At 44.3% G+C, this 18,761-nt stretch overlaps 1 protein-coding gene across 1 annotated transcript in view; it reads left to right on the forward strand.

Annotated features, from left to right (window-relative positions):
- The first annotated feature begins 3,168 nt into the window (after positions 1–3,168).
- TSHZ3 (teashirt zinc finger homeobox 3) overlaps positions 3,169–18,761 on the forward strand; it is a 146,114-nt gene continuing 130,521 nt past the window's right edge. The window contains exon 1 of the mRNA XM_068260012.1: positions 3,169–4,710. The gene's annotated coding sequence lies outside the window, so the exon portion shown is untranslated. The remainder of the gene's footprint in view (positions 4,711–18,761) is intronic.

Below are 18,761 nucleotides of genomic sequence, written 5' to 3' on the forward strand. Positions count from 1 at the left end.
ATCACATTGTCATTTGCCAAAGGGGTGATGTTTTTGTTGATTGATTTTTCTATTTTACTTTTTATTTTTTTTGGTGTCATTTAAGAAACTAATGCATCGTTAAAAGTTATACAACTGGTGAAACGTCAGCATCACTTATAACACTACATAAAAATATATTAAAAATAATAATAATAGTTATAGTAAAATGTTTTCTCCAACCACATATTTATTTGGTGTGTTTGGGAGACTCTTCTGTCTGGCTTTGCACCCTCTGTATTATCAGACGTATAGATTAATGGTGAATCGATACTGGGATCACATATAGCGCAGCCAGGACCTCTGGCAGTTGTAGTTCAGGTTGCTAGGAGCTGCAGTAACCTTAGCAATAACTGCAGAATTAGTTGTAACTGCAACTCGATCCCTAAATGATGAATTTGAAGTTTGTACATGATATTAGAGAGAGGCTAAAATCATCACTGGGCTATCAGAATAATGATTATCTGATGGTACACAGGGCACATAAGCTGGGGAGAGTAGCTACTAGCCAGTGCAACACCACAAATAATGAGTTAGAATGCAGATTAATGACTGTATATTTTATAGTACATAGGCAGGGAGACTGCACGGTATACCCAGTGCAGCTGCAAATAGCTAGCAGGCAGGGTAATACATCCTTTAGTATATAGCCAGAGACTGTATAGCCAGAGCAACAATAGGAATACTGAGCCAAAATGCAGAATATCATCATATACCTTATAAAACATAGGCAGAGAAACGGTGGGGGATTTGCTCAGTGCAACGTTGCAAATAAGGACTCAGAATGTAGGGTAATGACTCTATATCGTACAATATATAGGCACAGGGTTTAGGGAGCACTCAAGCACTGCCACAGTGCAAGTACTGACTGAGAGTGCAGGATAATGACTGTATATGTATTTTATAACTTACAGGCAGAGAGGTTAGAGTGTGTTTAACAAGTGTACCGTGGCAAATGAGGACACAGGAGGCAGGATAACGACTATATATATTCTACAGTATATAAGGTATGAGGCTAGAGTGGGACATTGCAAGTAATATAACCTACAATGCAGAATAATTATTGTAGATGTAATAGTACATAGGCAGAGAGTACAGTACAGCCAGTGTAACACTGCATATGACCCAGAATAATTGAGTACTATATAGGTACAGCTGAGGCCAGGGTACTTAGAAAGTACAGCAATGCAATAAATGACTCAAGAGTCATTATACTAACTGAATATATATATATATATATATATATATATATATATATATATATATATATATATATATATATATATATATATATATATATATATATATACAGCCTAGGCACAGGGGTTTGTAGACTATCTATCTATCGAGCATAGCACTGTAAATAATGACAGCAGAATGAATATATATATATATATATATATATATATATATATATATATATATATATATATATAGCCTAGGCACAGATGTTAGACAGTACTTAGCCAGTGCAACACTGCAGCTAATGACCCAGAATGCACAATTATACGTACTGTACATTCCACTGTATATAGGCAGAGAGGCTCTGGGGTCATATATCCAGTGCAACATGCAATAAACGAGGCAGAGTGCAAAATATCAAATATATATTTAATAATGCACGACAACAACAAGGTCTGTAGAATATTTAGCAAAGGCTACATTACAAAACACATCTCATCACAGCTAAAATGCAAAATAATAAAGAGAAATGTGATAAAACAGAACAGAAGGAGAGAATACCTGTACAGAGGATCTCACAGAGGAATCTCCCTGGTTTCACCTATGAGGCTAGTAAGTTACATACAGAGGCAGCCTTGCCATGCACTAGGCATTACTATAGAAAGACAATATGGTCTTTACGTGCAGAGATGGCTCTGACCTCCCCACCCACACCAATATAACAGTAATACAATATAAAATGGATGATGATTATTATTCAGATCAATACCACCCCCCTCCCCCCTCTGACCATTATCTGCTTCATAAAATACTTTATTTGCCTTTGCATTGGCTAAATCCCTGCTTTAAAAAAAAAAAAAAAACATCTACACCCCAGAAGCTTGTTAGCATTACTTACCTATTGCCACTTCGAGACGTTTATATCCAATAAAAAAACAAACAAACAAACAGGCATTTTAATACGTCGATACTTACATTTTCAACTGCACTTCCTCTGGAAATATGTACAATAAATAAATACAACAGTGTTAAAAACACAAACTGCATAGTTACACTGCACGCCTGCAGAAATGTATCAACGCCTAGAGAAAATAGTCAACATTTTTTTTAACCTGAAAAAAAGTAGCTTTTTTGGCGAGCTTATCCTAAACAAAGACTGTTTGTTTGTATAAGGTAACTAAATAAATACATAGTAATAAGAAAAACAAAAACACAATTAAAAGTCACAGTTCTGCACTTAAACTACACTTCAGATAAGCAGTTTTAACAGCAAAGAAGTTGTCATCTACCCCATCCCCAAATAATACAGTCCACCTGGCTCCCAAATCCATTTACTCACAGCTATAGAGGATGCTACCCCCCCCCCCCCCCCCTAACGTAATCACCTCTGAAATCAATCCATCAGGCTCTGCTATTGTTATAAATAATCCATAGCTTCCAGTCTAGTTTGGAAAACTTTTAGCAGAGTCTTAGCATGCACAGACATGCTGGGGTGAATAATGAAGAGGAAGTTAGAAGTTTATTAAGAGGAAGGTGCAGGGGCAGAGAAACAAAAATGGAGTGAGAATTTAGAGGGGGGTTTGGGGGTGAAAGAAGGGGAGGCTGGCGAAATATTAAACGTGGAGAATGTAGGCAATGATTTATAATGAATAGGATGCCACAGGAGCCTGAAATAGAGGGGGGGGGGGGGGGGGGGGGGGCTGTGTCTTGTAATAGGCTACTAATTTGTGGGTAATGCCCGCTTGGTGGGCACCAGGATAGACAGGCAGAGGATCTGGGTGATGGTGGTGCTGTGTGCCCCCCTCCCCTCGGTGGAGTGGCAGCCTGTGTGTGAGTGTGTGTGAGAGTGTGTGTGTCTATGATGTGTACTGCATGCACTGTGACACTGATGGATGGCCAATGGTAAAGACAGACAGATGTAAGGGCGGATCTTGTAGGCGAGCAATGCCAAAGCACAAGATAGGGAAGGGAGAAGAGAGAGAGAGAGGGAGAGAGAGGAGGGAGCAAAAAAAAGGAGAGGATAGACTGGGGGAGAAAAAAAACCGAGATTCTTAGAAAATCACCTAATCCTGACAGACACCCTCCTGGACGTGGGCAGCATCGCCTGGGCACAGCACCCAGCTGGCACCTCTTCTCCTCCTCCTGGCATCCTGCAGAGAGCAAGGGAAAAAAATCTCACCCAACTCACCAGCCTCACCACTGATCATCTCCTTTCTATTCAAGACATTTTTTTGCATCTAAAAAAAAATCCACATATTTCCTCCCCTGTATTATTTTTGGCAGCAGTTGAGAAGATTCAAGCAGCAGCTTACAAAGCAAATATCTCTCTTTCTATATATGTAATTTTTTTTTTCAACTTCAAAGTCCTGAGGGCAACAGCAGCAGGAGAAGAAGAAGAAGCAGAAGATCTGGTAGAAGCAGCACTGAGGTCTCCGGGTAGCAAGTCAAGTTCCTGGGGGCTTGCCTGCATTTTTTGTTTTTTTAATTTTGACCCCCCTCTTCCTGCTCTTCTCTCCTCTGTTCAGGATGTGGAAGGAACATCTGCAGGTCTGTGAAGACTTCTGGAAATATCCCAGGTCCTGAAGAATGGGGGCGGTAGGAGGTTTTGTGATCTTGTAAAGAGAAATCATCTCTCTGTGTGTTTTTTTTCCTCTCCTTCCCCTCTCCACGATTCACCCCTCTTGGCTGGCTGCAAAACTGAAAGTAGAAGGAGACGAGCCCCAGCTATCTGCAGCAGAGATCTGGGAAGTGTAAGCAGGCAACAACAGGGATTTGCAAGAGAGGTTGTGATTTGCTGTAACTGTCATGCAATATGTGGTAGTAGCCACACAAAAGGAAAAAGGGGGGAGACACACAGAGGGAGAGAGAGAGACAGAGAGAAAAAAAGTGCATTTGGCAGGCAAGTAGGTGTTTGGCAATAGCTGGGGGATCCAGGCTCAGGGAAGCATTGAGACACTGTTTTTTAAGAAGGACTGCTCCATTTTTTTGAAAGTAAAGGATTACAGCCAGGAATGCCTAATCAAGTTTGAAGCACATCGATTGGCTTTCTTCTTTTTTTCTCTTTATTTTGCTATGGTTCCCTTGTGCTGAACTTGGACTAAGAAGTCATCCAGATATTATTATTGAACAGGAAGGTATCAGCATCTGGGAGTCATCTGATCCTCCAGCCAAAGAGGAAGAGAAGGAAGAAACAGGACATTGCAAGATCTGGTGGAACACAAAGTAACCTGGACTTCTCTTCCAGATGTTGGAAGCTCCTCTGGACTGGATCACCAGACCTACCAGCTGAGCAAGAAAGAGGCTTTTTTTTAATTTTATTTCCTTCTGTATTTTTTTTTTGTTATTATTCTTTTTGATGGTTGGCTGAGACCCCTTTTGATGCCCACCCGCCGAGAAGCAAGCTGGACGCTCCACCAGGACTTTTGCAGTGGGAGAGCCTTAAGACTGTCAATCATGCGTTGATCCCGGAGAGGCTACCCAACAAGGAACAATAACCCAATTTATTTTTTTGTAAGTACACTTTTACAACAACCCCCCCTTCCCTTCCCCTCCACACCATTTTCTGATCCTGTCCTCCTCCTACCACTACTTCACCCTTTTGCTTTGAGTGTTGAGTGAGGACATTTAAGATCTCCCAAGTTGCAGACTTGACTCCTCTGATATCAGATCTGCTGCCTGGCTTTGTTAATCTGGGGTTGCTTCTCATAGCTTTAGGAAGGATTTGTCTATTTCTATGCAGGCTTTAGTTGTGGGGGGGGGGGGGGGGGACTGAGGGGTCAGATGGAGTGCATCAGGGGGCAGGCTGGGTAAAGTGTCTGTGTGTGGCAGGAGAAAGGAGAAAGCAAGGCGTGTCTATGGTGGGAAGTTGTTACACAGGCTGCTGTGACCCACTGCCAGAGTTCAAGCAGAGGACATGAGCTAAGGAGGAAGCTGCAGGAGGCCTGATTAGCTGTGATGGGACTACACCTCCCAGCATGCACTGAGGCAGGGCACTGCAAATCTTGACTTGGCCTGAGTGGGAACAAACTGTCTTTATGAGTTGCAGAACTTCAGCTATCAGCATGCGCTCAAGTACTGGTCTGGAAGCCTTAACAATAATGCAGGTATCTTTCAATTCCAGCTTGATATGAGTATCAGAAGACAGGAGAACCTAGTTGTTTACGTAGGGTTGCTACAGTACTTTGCCACCACTAACAGTAATAATCACAGTATAATAGTTATTATACACTGATATCAGATTGTGACCTAGTGCACTGAGGCCCCAGCTCACTCTCTGATTCCACATCCTGATGTGCCCTCGATTTACTTCCCGAGCAACGAAGCAGCCTTTTATGAGTGCCAGATGCATGGCTAGCAGGTTAGGTGTAGCATTAGGGTCTAGCTCTGTGATCTGTTAGCAATATGATCACACTGTAGTGTCAGTGCAGTGTTACCATCAGTGTTATCAAGCAAACAGCTGTGTAAGCTGACAAGTATTGTGCTGTAACTGTACGTAAGCATTTAAGATATCCACATTCTGATAGCTACAGCAGTAGGGCTAATATCGCAGGTATCATTATAGAAGTTTATGGAGTAACTTACAACAGGGGTAAAGGTAACCCTTGCTTGCTTGAAGCACCCAGTCTCCTGCAGAAAAATGACTGACAACCTGGCACTAAATGGTCAACACAGATGGGCTTCCTTACCTTCTGCTGCTCACCTCCTTCAGTAATTAATTGGTTGAGAAAACCACAAGTCCCAACATGCCCCATATTCAAGCCAGCTGCTTGGAACTACAAGATCCAGCATGCTTTTGTAGGATTTGGCATAGCAGGCTGGGACTTGTGGTCCCGCAGCTCAAGGCATGCCAATAAGCCGCAAAAGGGCTCCTAGCTTGCTCAACCCTGCTATTAAATGGAGACTGTCAAATGTATTCACAGACTGTTTGAAGTGATAGAGTACAGCCAAAGATTTGATGAACGGCTTCTCGGTTAGAGCCAGGGCTTAAAAGGTTTCTGCTTGTGTGAGATCCATAGTTCAGGCACATAACGAGGGCATTATGTTGTGCCATTTTGGTGTGAGCTTCAGCGCCGCCTTATTGGCCTGCTCTGACTCCCGTTGGCTCTTGGAGCCTGTTAACAAGAAGACTGTCAGGCTCTGACTACGTGCCCCAGCCCCCATGCCCTGGCCTTAGGTGACTGACTACTGATTACTAGAATGTAAGATAACCCCGCAAAGCAGTGCCAATCTGGGGGCAACAGAGCATGGCTGGCTAGCCTACCTACTACCCTCAACGTAGCCTTCGTTAGTACGTATACAAATATACAGTAGCCTGGGTGGGTTAATAAAACCCACTGCACAGTGGTGTAACTAAGGAGCTTGGGGCCCCAGTGTGAGTTTTACATGGGGCCCCAATCACTCTATTGATGTGGAGCCCCAAAACCTGCCAAGGGCAGCTGCAGTGACAGAGAGGTGTAATCACAGCAAAGAAACAAGTATTATTAAGGATTACTGTAATGCACATATAGAGATGTTCATTACCAGCATAGTACCGATGAAAAGCCAATAGAATGGATGAAGGAGGACCCCTAGAGGACCCCTCTGGTCCAGGGGCCCTGGTGCAGTCGCAACTTCTGCATTCCCTATTGCTACGCCACTGCCACTGCATACATAAGAGGCACTGGCTTAACCATTCTTGATAGTTTGGGCTATTTGTCCATAAACATGTACGTAGTGTATATAGTGTACTCTCACCCCCATCACATAACATCAGTAACTGGCTGAGATGATTGACAACCACTCATTGTCCCCAATTAGGTTTGCATGACTCTACTGGCACAAACTGGCCAGGATGGGATGGGTCATATGGGGATCCAGCATGGCTGTGCTTGATTGGATCTGGGAACGGGTTGCACGTCTGTGGACACTGTCAGAAGGCTCGTTCCGTCAGGATGGGCTTCCCAGGCTCCCTGAGATAAGGCCATCACCAGTAGTGTCTGCATGCTGTGTAATCACACATTTGTCTCTGCTACGCCAGTTCTGGCCCAATTTTCCATTAGGCTTAACAGGGTTAACCAAACTGTACATAATTTACGTGCTACGTAGATGTTGGTGAGATAGTCCTGGTGCGTGGACAGAATTCATTTCTGCTTTGATCCAATGCATCTTCCCCTTAATTGGCTCATGTCTGTGGTTGCCTTACTCCATCACTGAATTTTTATCTATAAGTTCAAGATACATTGGGGTAAATTTATCATGATTTATGCCAAGACTATTGGTGTCAGCCAGGTGTCTCAGCTCTATGGTACGGTATGCTATGATTATGGTAAGGATTAGATAGTGAGCTCCTCTGAGGACAGTCAGTGACATGAGTATGTACTCTGTAAAGTGCTGCAGAAGATGTCATTGCTATATAAATCCATAATAATATGGTAGGACATTAAACTATGACTATAGTCGGGATTACATTGTGAGCTCCTTTTGAGGACAGTCAGGGACATGACTATGTACTCTGTAAAATGCTGCAGAAGATATCAGTGCTATATAAATACATACTAATATAATGGTAGGATATTAGACTATGATTATGGTGAGGGATTAGATTGTGAGCTCCTCTGAGGACAGTCCGTCACATGACTATGTACTCTGTAATGTGCTGCAGATGATGTCAGTTCTATATAAATACAAAATGATAATATAGTAGGACATTAATATGACTATGGTAGGGATTAGATTGTGAGCTCCTCTGAGGACAGCCAGTGATGTGACTATGTACTGTGTAAAGCACTGCAAATATATCAGTGATGTATAAATACACAGACATAATAAATATGGGTGTTGTGTCTGAAAAAAAATAGCAAAACAGGAATCACATGTTATTTTACTGTGAGTAAAGCTCACCAAAATATATTTTCAATAAGATGTTAAAGGACAACTGACCTGAGAGATATATATGGAGGCTGCCATATTTATTTCCTGCTAAACTATACTAGTTGCCTGGCTGTCCTGCTGATCTTTCATGCATCAGTAGTGTCTGAATCACACACTCGAAACAAGCATGCAGCAAAATGCAGTCAAACATCTGATCTGCTGCATGCTTGTTTCAGGGCCTATGGCTTAAAGTATTAGAGGCTCAGCAGGAGGACAGCTGTGTATTGAGGGGTCATAGTACAGGTGGCAGATGATCTTGTATTTTGGGGGTACTGGACAGATGGCAGATGGTTGTACAGGTACCTTGCGGCTGCCTCTGGTTCTTACAGACAACTATCTAGAGCTGTAGAGAACCACAAACGCTGTTCTTGCCTATGGCGTTGGTTTAATTACGACCAGAGACCAATGGCGAGATGCAAAAAAAACAGGAAACCATCACGGCCAATCAGACCTCATCAGTTCAGTGCAATGAGCATAATGAAAGATGATTGCTAATTGGTCGCTATAGGTTACTGCCTGTTGCACTTGTGCAACAGACCCTCCCAGCTGGCCGGCAACCAGTGCAGTTGGACAAGTGAGAGGCTGAGATTCCGACAAGCTGTGGTTCTGCATACGTCGGCAGTGCCACCGATACGCCACGCATGCCACAGCAGCTGATGTTGCGGCATTGTGTCTAGAGGGGTGTCATACTAATTCATGGCATTATTCCCCATTGTGAGAATATTGCGAAGTTTACACTTTGCGACCGGTATGATTGAACAACAGGGAGTAAAAGCAGAATCTGGGACCAATCAGAGAGGGAATGATTTAAAACGTGATTTGGAAGAAAAAAAAACCTTGATTTTTAATCAATTTTCTTCAAATCTTTATTAATTCCAATGGCACCCATACATGGTACAATTTTTTCATTTTTTTTCAATTAGATAATTTCATTCAATTATTCTATTAGATCAAATATAAAGATATTTCCAACATGTCCAGTTGGATTTTTATTGAAAAAACTGAATAATCGTTAGTTTTTCTTTATCGAAAAAAAAGATTATTTTTGACTTTCATTCGATTAGATCGTTTTGGTCATAAAAACGGGAGAATTGAACGTTTTATTGTACCATGTATGGACACCATTGCTTTGTTTTTTCTATCAGTTCATTTGCTGGCATCCCGACTTACAGGCCCTACTAGAGCGATTATACTTTCACTTTGCCTGTTTTCCCATCAAACACCCAATCAGATTCACTAAAATTTCTACCCTACGTTTGATTGGGTAGACGACAGAGGCAACATTTCCCAACCGAGGCCCCAGGCTGCAAGCTTGGGACAATTGGTTACATCTCTGAATTTTGCGTAAAAATTGTATGCGAAAAAAAAATCAGCATGAACGGTGATAACAATTGCAAAGCCAGTGCATAGAATGGTGGTGTGAAAAAAGGGCATGCAGTCATAATAACCAATCAGCTACCAGTTTACTGCTATCAGATCAGAGAAACAGGCCTTTTGATTGGCTGGGGGGCTACGGCCCTTTGCACCTTGCCCTTTGCTGTGTGTAATAAGCCTGTTGGTGGCGATAGCGGCATTGTCTCCGTACTGCAGACAGACCCCCTTGCGGTGTGACAGCCCTCCGCTCTGCATGATGCTATGTACGTAGACAGGTTGAGTGACAGTCCCCCGCATCTGTATGAGACTTAGTAAGTGACAGCTGGCTGTGGAATGCAAGTGACAGCCCTGCTGTTGGTAGCACAAGGCGTTAAAGTGACAGCCCTGATAGCTGCATGCTCTTAGTGGCAGCCTGTGTCTGCAAGCCCAGGAATGCAAGTGACAGTCCCCGCTGTTAGGAACAGAGGCATTTAAAGTGACAGCTTCTGCGTGCACGCTGGCTGGAACATGGAGACGTACCTGTTTCGGGAGCCACTTAAGCCGGGCATAGGTCGCCTGATATCGCTCGCGGTGATCAGGGAATCATCAAACCGCGTTGTGCTTTAATATACGGTGATAACGGACGCCTGGCGTCCTCCTTACAGATAACGTCACGTAGCGGTGAATGTCTTGGCCATCGTTAGGCAAAATCGTTCCCCGTTTCGGACTGTTCAGACGGAGTCACTGCTTGTCGCAGGCAGTAGAGAATTGTCAGGATAAATATAAAACAAACAACGAAAAAATATGGCCAGCTTGTTGGAAAATAATTTAGGACGTTCATTTTAAAAAAAAATGGTAACTAGAGGGTTGTTTGAATTCCACTGTTGGCAGTATGGACTGTTGCAAAGAGAATCCCATTATGTGCACTATTAAGATAGCTGTAACCTTCGCCAGTCCCAACTTTGGTCCTAAGTGTACACAGAATACACGCAAGCATATTAAGCGGGCTGCATTTCAACACCCTTGAAACGAAGAAAGTTTATTTTTAAAGGTAGCAAAATGAAAACAAAAACCAGCACAGGCAACGGCTTGTTCCACCTGCAAGTCTCCTGCATGCCATTAGTGCAATGCACCCATATTGGGGGGGATTTTTTTGCATTTTTAATGGCTCTACGAAGATGACAAAGTGCGCTTGTTATTCTCAAAGGAAAGAAAAAAAACGTAGGCGTAAAATACAAGCAGGGCACGCGTAAAACAGCATTTAAAACGAAACTTACTTTCCAAATCGAGGGAGGAAGAGAACATTTTTGCAACGCGCAACTGTCCGCTGATCCAGAAAACGGAAGCTGTGCATGCAAATGAAAGACGCTCAGCTGACAGCTGTGTTAATTAACAGCTGGCGTTTGTGGCTTTGATTTGCTAGTACTTCCTGTTAGGAGGCATTTCTGCTGGTAATCAAATTTCTGTCCAAGTACAAGTTCTGTGTTAGGGTAGAATAAAATACCAGTTATTATTATAGTTGTATATGGAACGTACTCATTTTCCGCAGCGCTTTGCAGGGTACATTGAGCAGTTCCGATGACAATACCCAACATGCTTTGCTGCAGAAGTCCTCATCAAAGGCGTGTGTTACTTAATCACTGGCTTTAAATGAAAGTTTTTCCAAATAGGGCCACACACTTTAAACAATGGCTGCTTTGTAACACCAGCTGGGCTTGGGAACACTTGAAGGCCAGAGATACCAGTGATTCCAATTTGCTGCATCTCAGTAAATTATTTTTGAGTTAGCGCATGAAGCAGGTCCTGCAGTCGGGCGCAAAATACCTTTTTTACATTAAATACAATTTGATGCGTTTTGCAATCTGTTTCAGATTGCATGCGAATCACAAAATGCAAGGACACCTTCTAAGTAATAAAAATTGTGATCCGATTCCGATCCGATTTCGGCCGATCGCAAACGTCCTGCATGCTGCATTTCTTCTGCATTCCTATCAATGGCCAAAAAATTGTGGTAAAATCCCATTGCAAAATCGCAAGAAAAATTGCATTGTGTTTGCGAGTTGCAGAAGAGTCCTAAAAGAGGTTTTGAAGCTACAATATGGAACTTCTTTCGTTCAATTGAAGAGGACAAAGTGCCTAAAACACCTATTCACACGGATAATCCCCTTACTCCTGTCAAGAAAGAGTCGGATCAACTGACACTGAATATGCAGATGTGACCTGTTTATGTTGCTGAGGATGTTTCTTCAGTAGAGATGGTCAACTAGATGCAAATAAATCTGGCTTGGTATTGGACCAATCAAAATCAGCAGGAAGTTCGTCTGACTGCGGCATTTACAAGCTGCCTACAATTAGTTCCTGCATAATTAGTTTTGAGGGTAGGAACACACTAGGCAGAATCGCATATGCGTTTTGCACTATGTGCTATGGAAAACGCATATGCAATTCTGCCTAGAGTGTTCCTACCCTCAGTCAGCTGTGCTCTTTGTTGCCTGGAGTAAGCGAGTTATCAAACATATTTCTCCCTTCACCCTATTTGAGCTGAAGAAGATCCTTGTACCAGCAACACAACATGTTGTAGTACACTAAAGGGTGCCGAATAGAATCTCATGTTTTTCTTGGATTCTCCATGACCAGGACCTTTGCATATATCGCACTGCATAGCTAAAATCTGAACCGCATCTGAAGATTGCTCTGGGCGATCGGGTCTGCGATACGGCCCCCATGCCCATTAAAGTGCTTTAGATCTGGTTGTGTTGCACACACAAAAACTCCTGGCATTTTCACAAGCAGTTTGAATCTTAGAAGTGCTACAGGCCCTCTTTATTCTGTGAGCTGAGAGATTAGCTATAGAAGCGGATCTGTGCTCCTGCAGTTGTCGACGGCGCTGCCCAGACACAATGCTTGCTTCCTGACTGTGGCATCTACATAACAGGGCGACAGTCCAGATAGCTTGGCAGGCTCATAGGCCTTGTATCGGCATGCTGTACTGCACTCACTATCCTCATACTGATATACAGCTTACAGCTAATAAGGCTGTTATAGTTGTTGTATAGTGTTCACACAGTGCCCACAGTTAAGGCCGGAGCCCACTAACGCAGTTGTATCCGCTTCTGTCCGCTTTTCAGCATCTGTAACATTGATGTTTAACTGAAAAGCGGATACAACTGCGTTAGTGGGCTCTGGCCCTTACTGTGTCTGTATTGCGATTATTATTATGTATTTATATAGTGCTGGCATCTTTTGCAGCACTTTACAGAGTACATAGTCACGTCACTGACTGTCCTCAGAGGGGCTCACTATCTAATCCCACCATAGTCATAGTTTAATGTCCTACCATATTATTGCTATTATAATTATTATGTGTTTATATAGCACTGACTTATTCTGCAGCACATTACAGAGTACATAGTCATGTCACTGACTGTCCTCAGAGAAGTTCCAACTCGAATCATACCACAGTCATAGTCTAATGTCCTACCATATTATTATTATTTATTTGTATAGCACTGACTTCTTCTGCAGCACTTTACAGAGTACACAGTCATGTCCCTGACTGTCCTCAGAGGAGCTTGCAATCTAATCATATTATAATCATAGTCTTGTGTCCTACCACATTATTATTATGATGTATTTATATAGCATTGACACCTTCTGCAGCACTTTACAGAGTACATAGTCATGTCCCTGACTGTCCTCAGAGAAGCTCACAATCTAATCCTATCATAGTCATAGTCTAATGTCCTACCATATTATTATTATGTATTTATATAGCCCTGACATCTTCTGCAGCACATTACAGAGTACATAGTCATGTCACTGACTGTCCTCAGAGGAGCTCACAATCTAATCCTATCACAGTCATAGTCTAATGTCCTACCATATTATTATTATGTATTTAAGTAGCACTGACATCTTCTGCAGCACTTGACAGAGTACATAGTCACGTCACTGACTGTCCTCAGAGGAGCTTACAATCTAATCCCTACCACAGTCTAATGTCCTACCATATTACCAAACATGTGATCTGCATGCTTGTTCAGGGACTATGACTAATAAAAGTGGTTAGAGACAGAGGATCAACAGAACAGCCCGGCTATGTACATTGTTTACTAGGAAATAAATATGTCAGCCTCCATATCCCTCACTTCCTTTAAATATAAGAATCTAGAATATATGTGAGCCAAATGTTTATTGATTTGAAGCAAAGTAGAACAAAACTAAAAAAACTAAAACAAGACACATCCATACGACAAACTGAAAATATACATGCCCTTCATTTTGTACAATATTCTCTTTGATAAACATGGTGTACATAGGCTATCTGCTGAAAATGGGGATATAAGAAGTACTTCCTCAAGGGGGGAAATTGCAATTACAATTAAATAAATCCCAGACTGGAAAAGAAAATAAACTCCATAAGGGTATCCCCGGGCTAATATCAATATTCTTAACCGGTTTTGTGAAACAATCGCTCACTTTTTCAGGAGGATACCAGTTTGATAAACAGAGACTAAAACAGAAAAGAAGCCCTGTCAGGAATACAAGAGAGTGATATCTCATGTCCACCCAAAAAAGTGGCAAAATATAAAATCAAAGTGAGAGAGTCCTTCTCAGCAGGAAAAAAGGGGGCATCTTATGAAAATACCAACAATGCCAGCTGTTCTGTTGCCAGTGCCAATCTCAGTATTTGCAGTGCCAGTTGCTTTATTGCCAGTGTCAGTTCCAGCCTGGAGTGTCAGTGCCTGCCAGTGTCAGACCCTGTATGTGCAGTGCCAGATGCTCAGTTGCCAGTGTCAGACCCTGTATGTGCAGTGCCAGGTGCTCAGTTGCCAGTGTCAGACCCTGTATGTGCAGTTCCAGATGTTCAGTTGCCAGTGCCAGACCCTGTATGTGCAGTGTCAGAAGCTCCGTTGTCAGTGTCAGACCCTGTATGTGCAGTGTCAGAAGCTCCGTTGTCAGTGTCAGACCCTGTATGTGCAGTGCCAGGTGCTCAGTTGGCAGTGTCAGACCCTGTATGTGCTGTGCCAGATGGTCAGTTGCCAGTGTCAGACCTTGTATGTGCAGTGCCAGATGGTCAGTTGGCAGTGCCATACCCTGTATGTGCTGTGCCAGAAGCTCAGTTGGCAGTGTCAGACCCTGTATGTGCAGTGCCAGATGTTCAGTTGCCAGTGCCATTCCCTGTATGTGCAGTGCCAGATGCTCAGTTGCCAGTGTCAGACCCTGTATGTGCAGTGCCAGGTGCTCAGTTGCCAGTGTCAGACCCTGTATGTGCAGTTCCAGATGTTCAGTTGCCAGTGCCAGACCCTGTATGTGCAGTGTCAGAAGCTCCGTTGTCAGTGTCAGACCCTGTATGTGCTGTGCCAGAAGCTCAGTTGGCAGTGTCAGACCCTGTATGTGCAGTACCAGAAGCTCAGTTGCCAGTGTCAGACCCTGTATGTGCAGTTCCAGATGTTCAGTTGCCAGTGCCATTCCCTGTATGTGCAGTGCCAGAAGCTCAGTTGCCAGTGCCAGACCCTGTATGTGCAGTGCCAGATGCTCAGTTGGCAGTGCCATACCCTGTATGTGCGGTGCCAGATACTCAGTTGCCAGTGTCAGACCTTGTGTGTGCAGTGTCAGATGGTCAGTTGCCAGTGTCAGACCTTGTATGTGCAGTGCCAGATGCTCAGTTGTCAGTGTCAGACCCTGTATGTGCTGTGCCAGAAGATCAGTTGCCAGTGTCAGACCCTGTATGTGCAGTGCCAGATGCTCAGTTGGCAGTGCCAGACCCTGTATGTGCAGTTCCAGATGCTCAGTTGGCAGTGCCATACCCTGTATGTGCAGTGCCAGATGCTCAGTTGCCAGTGTCAGACCTTGTATGTGCTGTGCCAGATGCTTAGTTGTCAGTGCCAGACCCTGTATGTGCAGTGCCAGATGCTCAGTTGCCAGTGTCAGACCCAGTATGTGCAGGGCCAGATGCTAAGTTGCCAGTGTCAGACCCTGTATGCGCTGTGGCAGATGCTTAGTTGTCAGTGCCAGACCCTGTGTGCACAGTGTCAGATGCTCAGTTGACAGTGTCAGACCCTGTGTGCGCAGTGCCAGATGTTTAGTTGTCGGTGTATGACCCTAGATGTGCAGTGCCAGATTCTGATTTGTCAGTGCCAGACACTGTATTTGCTCTACTTCCAGTTCCAGATAGTTCTATTCCCGGTGCCAATCCTGTTTTTTAGTGCCAGTTGCTCTATCACCAGTGCCAGTTGCTCTGTTGCCAGTGTCAGACCCTGTATTTGTATTTAGTTGATGTACTCTCAGTGACAGTCCTTGTGCTCACTGTATCGAGTGGCAGCCATTGTATTTGCGCTGCCAGATACTTTCATTGCAGTGCAGGTTCTGTTCTTGCAGTACCAGTCCCTGGGTTGACACTCCTGGCCCCTGTATTGGCAGTGCCAGTCTCTTTTTGGCAGTGCCATCACTTTGTTCGTAATGTCACTTTCTGTTTTGCTGAAGGACTGTCCTATATAGGCAGCCCCTCTGTTTACAATGCCAGTGACTGTGCTGCCAGTGCCTATCCTGTACTTTCAGTACTGCTGGCTGCATTCATAAGGTCAGCCTCTCTAATTGCTGTAGTAGGACAGTATTGGCTGTACCGGTTCCTGGGTTTGTCAGGCCAGCCTCTGAATTTGCTATCCCTGTATTAAGGTGTTCATTAACGATACAATCTCCCACACGACCAACAACACAGTCAGATCGTTGCAATTGCTCAGATACAATCGATTGGACCCAGCAACAGAGGGTACAATGCAATCAGACTAATAAAATCAATTTGAAATACAAATCAATGGAATGATCAATAGAACGATTGTTTGTTGTCGAATGTCGCCATTGTACCAGTTAATCGGTACCTTGGTTGCAGTGCCAGTCCTGTATTTGCAGTGCCAGTGTTTCAATGTCAAGTGCTAGCCCACAGATTTGCAGTGCCAGTCTATATTTGTAGTGGCAGGGCCTTCTTTGCAGCTCATACTTTCTGATTGACAGTGTTAGCCCCATCCTTCCATTGCCCGTGCCCTGTCTGCTGTCCCTATCCTTTCCTTCTATTGCCTGTGCCCTGTCTGCTGCCCAAATCCTGTCCTTCCATTGCCTGTGCCCTGTCTGCTGCACCAATCCTGTCCTTCCATTGCCTGTGCCCTGTCTGCTGCATCAAGCCTGTCCTTCCATTGCCTGTGCCCTATCTGCTGCATCAAGCCTGTCCTTCCATTGCCCGTGCCCTGTCTGCTGCACCAATCCTGTCCTTCCATTGCCTGTGCCGTCTGCTGCACCAATCCTGTCCTTCCATTGCCTGTGCCCTGTCTGCTGCACCAATCCTGTCCTTCCATTGCCTGTGCCCTGTCTGCTGCATCAAGCCTGTCCTTCCATTGCCAGTGCCCCTGCCTGCAGCACCAATCCTGTCTTTCATTGCCAGTGCCCCTGCCTGCAGCATCAATCATGTCCTTCCATTGCCAGTGTCCCTGCTTGCAGCACCAATCCTGTCCTTCCATTGCCAGTGTCCCGTCTGCTACACCAATCCTGTGTTTTCAATGTCAGTGCCCTATCTGTAATGTCAGTCCAGGATCCTATATTGACAGTGCCAGGGATATGCACTCCCTGTGCCAGTCATGTCTTTGCAGTGGTGGTGGCCTGTTTCCAATGGCAGTGCCACGATTAGGGTGTATTAGGTTTCTAATGCCAACAATGCTACTTCCAGTGCTTGAAGTGCAGTGCCAGCCTTCTTGTGCCCATGTTGTATTTACAATTTCCAGTAAACGCAGGTGTATTTGCACGTATCAGTCTTATATGAGTACTTTTGTGTTGGTATTGGCAGTGCCAGTGCAATATCTCACTCTATTGCTTTCAGTGCCAATCCTGTGTTTACAGTGTCAGTGCCATGCTTGAAGTGCCAGTACTTTTTCATGTAGCCCCATTTAAGTGTTGGTAGAACTGACTGTGGTGAGTTTAGTGCCAATAGCAGCCCTTTGTAGATGTGTTCAGCAGTGCATTATTTACAGTGGAAGGCAGTAGTTTTATTCAGTTGGCAGGGCGTAAGAAGCAATAGCACTGGTAGTCCAGTATGTGTGTGTCTCCTCAAGCCTTACGTGCCAGCAGCATCTGTCCGTCAGGCAGAAGATAAGCAGCAGTGTGCAGTGAGTGTTGGCTGGCCCAGTAATAGCAGCGGTAAACAGGCCATCAGTGCAAAGTTAGGTCTTAGTAGTGTTTGCAGGGTGGCAGTGCTACTGTCATTGAATTGTCAAGTGCCTGCAGTGTGTACGGGCATTACAAGTATTGGTCTGGAGTGTTTGGAGCAACAGCCACAGCAATGGTGTGAAGTCGGCCAATGAGGGCTTGAGTGGCAGCAGTGCTGTGTGCGGTGTTGGTAGTGTCAGTTTGCCCGTCACTCAGTAGAGCTAAGACAAATAGCATGCCTTATCCGAGTTAACACTCCTTATCAGAGATAACACGCCTTATCAATGTGAACATGCCTTATCAGAGTAGCATAGCGAGTGCTACAAATGTATTCCTCCTAATTGGCAATGACGAGAGCTCCACTTGTCCTGCCCTGAGCCCCTGCGGGTTCATAGCGCTCACTGTGCTACTCTCTGATAAGGTGTGATACCTTTGCTAAGGCGTGTTATCCCTGATAAGGAGTGTTAACTCAGATAGGGCATGCTATTTGTCTTAGTGAATCAAGCCCCATGAGTGTTGTGTTTCTTGGGCTGTGCTAGTGTTATTCTGGTAGTCAAGTCAGTACGAAAGTAAGTCATTTGTGCAGCGCTGGTAGGCCCCATACCTGGCACTGAGGAGGTAAGTAACAGTGTTGGCAGTGCCATAGTTCACACAGTGTCAGGCTGATGAGTTAAGTGGCAGTGTGAGCAGTGCTGGCTGTGCAAGGATTAGCAGTGTCTGCCAGTTAACATGTAAGCAGCAGTGTGAGCAGTGCTAGGATTAGAAGTGTCTGTCAGTAAGGATGTAAGTGGCAGTGTGAGCAGGGCTGGCAGTGCCAGGATTAGCAGTGTCTGTCAGTTGGCATGTAAGCAGCAGTGTGAACAGTGCTAGGATTAGAAGTGTCTGTCAGTAAGGAAGTAAGTTGCAGTGTGAGCAGTGCTGGCAGTGCCAGGATTAGAAGTGTCTGTCAGTTAGCATGTAAGCAGCAGTGTGAGCAGTGCTAGGATTAGAAGTGTCTGTCAGTAAGGAAGTAAGTTGCAGTGTGAGCAGTGCTGGCAGTGCCAGGATTAGAAGTGTCTGTCAGTTAGCATGTAAGCAGCAGTGTGAGCAGTGCTAGGATTAGA

The sequence above is a fragment of the Hyperolius riggenbachi genome, chromosome 11, assembly GCF_040937935.1.
Source record: "Hyperolius riggenbachi isolate aHypRig1 chromosome 11, aHypRig1.pri, whole genome shotgun sequence".
NCBI classification, from domain to species: Eukaryota; Metazoa; Chordata; class Amphibia; order Anura; family Hyperoliidae; genus Hyperolius; species Hyperolius riggenbachi.